This window comes from Rutidosis leptorrhynchoides, chromosome 6, assembly GCF_046630445.1.
Source record: "Rutidosis leptorrhynchoides isolate AG116_Rl617_1_P2 chromosome 6, CSIRO_AGI_Rlap_v1, whole genome shotgun sequence".
Taxonomy (NCBI): domain Eukaryota; kingdom Viridiplantae; phylum Streptophyta; class Magnoliopsida; order Asterales; family Asteraceae; genus Rutidosis; species Rutidosis leptorrhynchoides.
Window position 1 is genome coordinate 100,631,626 of NC_092338.1, and position 7,591 is coordinate 100,639,216.

Consider the following 7,591-nt stretch of genomic DNA (forward strand, 5'->3'; position numbering starts at 1 on the left):
TCGAAATATAAGGGAGAATATAAAGCCCGATGACAACACATAAATTACAAACCATGTATATTAATGTTTATCGCAATATAAAGACACGGAAGAATTAAAAACACTATAACCCCAAGGGCGAAGTAGAAGAAAGCAGATTCCTCTGGTGGAAGTTGGAAAAGGAGAATGATTGTTGCGATAGTAAGGATGAGGACAAGGATCAGAACTAGATTAAGCATTTTATTTTACAATCTTTGGAAATATGAATTAAGAAGGAAAGTATTGGAGTGGTGAAAATCAATGAAACGGAAGAAGTTGATTTATAATGGAAGTATCCGACAAAGCAATCGAAGCAGATGACTGCATTTAATTATGGAGATCTTAATTTCTTTATTCGCCAAAAGATCAGATCTTAATTAGATTTCGAAGATTTCCTAAATCCCTTGAATTTCGGAATTCAACAGCGACTATGTAAAAAGTTAAGACGTACCTTAATTTCTAAATTCAACCCTGACTCTGTCAAAAGTTAAGTTGAATCTTTACTTTCCTATTTCACTCTTTGGAGATAGCTTCATTCGTACTCTTCGAATAATCGAATTATTTTTATCCATATTACTCAATGATGATAAAACTCTATTTATCAGCTCATATTCGTCAGGAAAACATATTTATTGTTAGCCATGACGACCTCACTCAAATTTCGGGACGAAATTTCTTTAACGGGTAGGTACTGTGATGACCCGGGAATTTCGGACCAAATTTAAACTTGAATCTTATTTAATTTCGATACGATAAGCAAAGTCTGTAATGTTGATGTTTCAAAAACTTTGAACTGTGTTCATGTAATCAATTACCCTTCGACTATTCCCGACGATTCACGAACAATTAAATTGTAAATAGATTTGTGTGTATATATATAAATAATAATTCGAAATATAATTTGAAATATTATATGTTATTGTTATAAAAATTAATAAAATAGAAATAGGATATTATAATAATTATTATTTAAAACATATCTTTATATAAATAAAGTATATTAAAAATAAATATTAAAGGATTGTAATACTCGTTTGATGTTCCGATTGACATTAGAGAAGTTTAATTTGAACTTATATGATTTTAATATAAACGGTGATCCGAAAATGAGTTTTATAAATTTTAGGCTTAGTAATAATATATTTAGAAGTTATTTGTCAAATTTTAAAACTTTTTATATTTTACTTGGGGGATGGGAGTAAATAATTAATGTAATTTTTATTTAATAATTAATGATCGAATTTTATACCATAATGACTGAAATAATTAAAGATAATTACTGTAAAAATTTAGTATTTTTCCGAAGACTTTTATCCGCCACTAGTAACAACGGGGCACGAAATAATAGCCGCAGTGTCGGTAGTGTGAGACAATTTAAACTCAAATAATTCATTTGAGTACTGTGCATCTATGATCCAACTTCCATTATTATATTAATTATTATTATTATATTAATTACTATTATTATTATTACTTATTAAAGTTACTTTATTATTATAGATATATGGATGGATATGGATACTTGTTGTTACATGATCATCACCACACCCACACTCCTCTATCACTCTGAGCACATTAAACTATCCATCTTCTAAATTTATTATTGTTCATCGAGTACCATCCCAAAACCTATGAATTTCTGTTCTCTTCTCTGCTCGAACACATAAACATACATTTACACAAGAGAGAATATATATATATATATATATATATATATATATATATATATATATATATATATATATATATATATATATATATATATATATATATATATAACCACTTGATTATTATTATTATTATTATTTTTTTTTTCTTGTTTCATTTCTTGTACAACTCTACTCCACAGCCCACCATCACCATCCTTGACCATCACCACCATACAACCGTCCCTCAATCACCGGAGAACCACCATCAACTTTTGCAATTGCTACCACTACCATATCCCTGTCTTCCTCTCCCCCCATCTCTCTCATCTATCTATCTCTTCGGTCATGTAGGTATACCGTCGCCACCACCACAGCCACCGTCGACAAAGAACAACCATCTATGTCGCTACCACCATCCACATTCCATCGTGAAGTACCACATGATAACCGAAACCCTCACCCTCTCTTTCATCCTTTTCCTCTCTCCCTTCGCGAATAATCACCAAACCACACCCATTACTTTTCTAAATGACTCCTGTTACGCTCACTATGTTCCATTTCGTTTCCACTGTTATGATCTCGATTATACTGTTGTATGTACGATGAAGGTGGATGTTGATAATCATGAGTTAGATAGAAATAATGAAGAAGATGAAGATATTAGAACGATGATGATCAAGATGTACATGATGTTGTCAGTATGTATGATAATCGATCGTAAATGATGATGATGGTGACGGGTGATAATGATGATAGCGAGATGATGAGTGAAGATAACGAAGGGGACGAAGATGATGTGTAAAAAAAAAATGTTGAATGATGAGTGATGTTGAGGAAATAATGAAACTGTAAATGACATTGGTGTCAATACTGTAGTGACCCGAACTTTTCCATGTTTATATATATATTAAATGAAATTGTTATTTACATGATTAAGTGTTTCCAACATATTAAGCAATCAAACTTGTTAAGACTTGATTAATTGAAATAGGTTTCATATAGACAATTGACCACCCAAGTTGACCGGTGATTCACGAACGTTAAAACTTGTAAAAACTATACGATGACATATATATAGTTATATATATAGTTAACATGATTTTATTATAAGTATGTATCTCATTAGGTATTTTAACAATGAGTTATATACATAAAAATGAGACTATTAATTTAAGAAACTCGAAAACGATATATATAACGATTATCGTTATAACAACGTCTTACTAGGTACATACGAATCATATTAAGATATTGATACACTTGGTTAATTATGTTAAATGATAATTAAATATATTATTAAGTGTATTAACAATGAAATACATATATAAAAATAAGACTACTAACTTAATGATTTCGAAACGAGACATATATGTAACGATTATCGTTGTAACGACATTTAACTGTATATATATCATACTAAGATATATTATATATCATAATATCATGATAATATAATAATTTAACATCTCATTTGTTATAATAAACAATTGGTTAACAACACTTAACAAGATCGTTAACCTAAATGTTTCAAAACAACACTTACATGTAACGACTAACGATGACTTAACGACTCAGTTAAAATGTATATACATGTAGTGTTTTAATATGTATTCATACACTTTTGAAAGACTTCAAGACACTTATCAAAATACTTCTACTTAACAAAAATGCTTATAATTACATCCTCGTTCAGTTTCATCAACAATTCTACTCGTATGCACCCGTATTGGTACTCGTACAATACACAGCTTTTAGATGTATGTACTATTGGTATATACACTCCAATGATCAGCTCTTAGCAGCCCATGTGAGTCACATAACACATGTGGGAACCATCATTTGGCAACTAGCATGAAATATCTCATAAAATTACAAAAATATGAGTAATCATTCATGACTTATTTACATGAAAACAAAATTACATATCCTTTATATCTAATCCATACACCAACGACCAAAAACACCTACAAACACTTTCATTCTTCAATTTTCTTCATCTAATTGATCTCTCTCAAGTTCTATCTTCAAGTTCTAAGTGTTCTTCATAAATTCCAAAAGTTCTAGTTTCATAAAATCAAGAATACTTCCAAGATTGCAAGTTTACTTCCAAGTTTTCTAAATCCATTCCAAGTAATCATCCAAGATCAAGAAACCTTTGTTACTTACAGTAGGTTATCTTTCTAATACAAGGTAATAATTATATTCAAACTTTAATTCAATTTTTATAACTATAACAATCTTATTTCGAGTGAAAATCTTACTTGAAATTGTTTTCGTGTCATGATTCTGCTTCAAGAACTTTCAAGCCATCCAAGGATCCTTTGAAGCTAGATCTATTTTTCTTATTTCCAGTAGGTTTATCCAAGGAACTTGAGGTAGTAATGATGTTCATAACATCATTCGATTCATACATAAAAAGCTATCTTATTCGAAGGTTTAAACTTGTAATCACTAGAACATAGTTTAGTTAATTCTAAACTTGTTCGCAAATAAAAGTTAATCCTTCTAACTTGACTTTTAAAATCAACTAAACACATGTTCTATATCTATATGATATGCTAACTTAATGATTTAAAACCTGGAAACACGAAAAACACCGTAAAATCGGATTTACGCCGACGTAGTAACACCGCGGGCTGTTTTGGGTTAGTTAATTAAAAACTATGATAAACTTTGATTTAAAAGTTGTTATTCTGAGAAAATGATTTTTATTATGAACATGAAACTATATCCAAAAATTATGGTTAAACTCAAAGTGGAAGTATGTTTTCTAAAATGGTCATCTAGACGTCGTTCTTTCGACTGAAATGACTACCTTTACAAAAATGACTTGTAACTTATTTTTCCGACTATAAACCTATACTTTTTCTGTTTAGATTCATAAAATAGAGTTCAATATGGAACCATAGCAAATTGATTCACTCAAAAAGGATTTAAAATGAAGAAGTTATGGGTAAAACAAGATTGGATAATTTTTCTCATTTTAGCTACGTGAAAATTGGTAACAAATCTATTCCAACCATAACTTAATCAACTTGTATTGTATATTATGTAATCTTGAGATACCATAGACACGTATACAATGTTTCGACCTATCATGTCGACACATCTATATATATTTCGGAACAACCATAGACACTCTATATGTGAATGTTGGAGTTAGCTATACAGGGTTGAGGTTGATTCCAAAATATATATAGTTTGAGTTGTGATCAATACTGAGATACGTATACACTGGGTCGTGAATTGATTCAAGATAAAATTTATCGATTTATTTCTGTACATCTAACTGTGGACAACTAGTTGTAGGTTACTAACGAGGACAGCTGACTTAATAAACTTAAAACATCAAAATATATTAAAAGTGTTGTAAATATATTTTGAACATACTTTGATATATATATGTATATATTGTTATAGGTTCGTGAATCAACCAGTGGCCAAGTCTTACTTCCCGACGAAGTAAAAATCTGTGAAAGTGAGTTATAGTCCCACTTTTAAAATCTAATATTTTTGGGATGAGAATACATGCAGGTTTTATAAATGATTTACAAAATAGACACAAGTACGTGAAACTACATTCTATGGTTGAATTATCGAAATCGAATATGCCCCTTTTTATTAAGTCTGGTAATCTAAGAATTAGGGAATAGACACCCTAATTGACGCGAATCCTAAAGATAGATCTATTGGGCCTAACAAACCCCATCCAAAGTACCGGATGCTTTAGTACTTCGAAATTTATATCATATCCGAAGGGTGTCCCGGAATGATGGGGATATTCTTATATATGCATCTTGTTAATGTCGGTTACCAGGTGTTCACCATATGAATGATTTTTATCTCTATGTATGGGATGTGTATTGAAATATGAAATCTTGTGGTCTATTATTATGATTTGATATATATAGGTTAAACCTATAACTCACCAACATTTTTGTTGACGTTTTAAGCATGTTTATTCTTAGGTGATTATTAAGAGCTTCCGCTGTCGCATACTTAAATAAGGACGAGATTTGGAGTCCATGCTTGTATGATATTGTGTAAAAACTGCATTCAAGAAACTTATTTTGTGTGTAACATATTTGTATTGTAAACCATTATATAATGGTCGTGTGTAAACAGGATATTTTAGATTATCATTATTTGATAATCTACGTAAAGCTTTTTAAACCTTTATTGATGAAATAAAGGTTATGGTTTGTTTTAAAATGAATGCAGTCTTTGAAAAATGTCTCATATAGAGGTCAAAACCTCGCAACGAAATCAATTAATATGGAACGTTTTTAATCAATAAGAACGGGACATTTCAGTTGGTATCCGAGCGTTGGTCTTAGAGAACCAGAATTTTGCATTAGTGTGTCTTATCGAGTTTGTTAGGATGCATTAGTGAGTCTGGACTTCGACCGTGTTTACTTGAAAAATGATTGCTTAACAAATTTTGTTGAAAACTATATATTTTTAACATGTGAATATTATGTGATATATTAATCTCTTAACGCGTTTGATATTATGTGATAGATGTCTACCTCTAGAACAAGTCCCATTGACTCACCTAATAATAATGAAGAGTCAAATGTAAATTGGAATGATTCGTGGACTGATTCACAAGTTCCCGAAGAGGAACCGGAAGAAGAGTCGGAACCGGAAGAAGAATCGGAACCGGAAGAAGAATCGGAACCGGATGAAGAAATAGAACCGGTGGGGGAAATAATAAAACGGTTAAGTAAAAGAAAATCCTCAACCAACCGATCAAGGTTAATTATGGTCAATGGTGTTTCCGCCAAGGAAGCAAAATATTGGGAGGATTACCAATACTCCGATGAATCGGATTCCGATGAGAATTCCGATGATATTATAGAAATTACCCCAACTGAATTTAAAAAAGCAAAAGAAAATAATAAGGGAAAGGGCATAAAAATAGAGAAATCTAATTCCAACCCCGATGAACTTTATATGTATCGTCAACCCCCGAAGTCCTTAAGTTGTAACAATGACCCGGGAACCTCTAAACCACCAGGTTTTTCTAAACCGTTGTGGAAAACGACAGCTCGTATTAGGGGAACATCATATATCCCTAGAAACTTGACAAAACGAACCAAAACCGAAGAAGAAGAAACGAGCGAGTCGGAATAAGATAGTTGTATTCGTGTGGTGTAATATATGTAATATAGTGTGCTTATGCTTTATGATATATGTAAAAATTGCTTGTATTAATAAGTATTTTTTTATGAATCTAACTCTTGTCTATTTTACAGTTTAAAAACACAAAATGGATAAACAACCCAATATTTTAAGAGACCTACCTGGAGACATGATTGATGAAATCTTGTCTAGAGTCGGTCAGAATTCCTCGGCATAACTATTTAAGGCGAGATCAGTTTGTAAGACATTCGAAGAACGTTCCAAGAATGTCTTGGTTTATAAGAGACTTTCGTTTGAAAGATGGGGGATATCACATTGGGAAACCCATAAGTTACGATGTGTTTACTTTGACGCATATATTGCGGGGAACCCAAATGCTATTTTACGCAACGGGTTAAGAAATTATTTTGACTCAATGTATCCGAATATAGGACTTCAAGATTTAGAAAAAGCGGCTAACATGCAACATAAAGAAGCATGCTATGCTTACGGATTAGTAATGTTCGCTTCTCACCAAAGTGAGAACAAGAACATCGGGCTACAACTATTAAACAAAACGTTCCCACAAGTGACGGAGTCGGTAATTGGGGTAAGAAATGAGGTTTTTAGGTTATTACGAGACTGTTGGTCATTACGTAACCCTCGTCCCTTTGACAACGTTACAACACGCTGTCTTATCAACGGCCATAACGGTTATGTTCCACAAGACCAAGGATGGGAAGTAGTCCTAGTAAAACCAGAATGCATGACTTGTTTCTGGACGTATGAATTACGTGTCT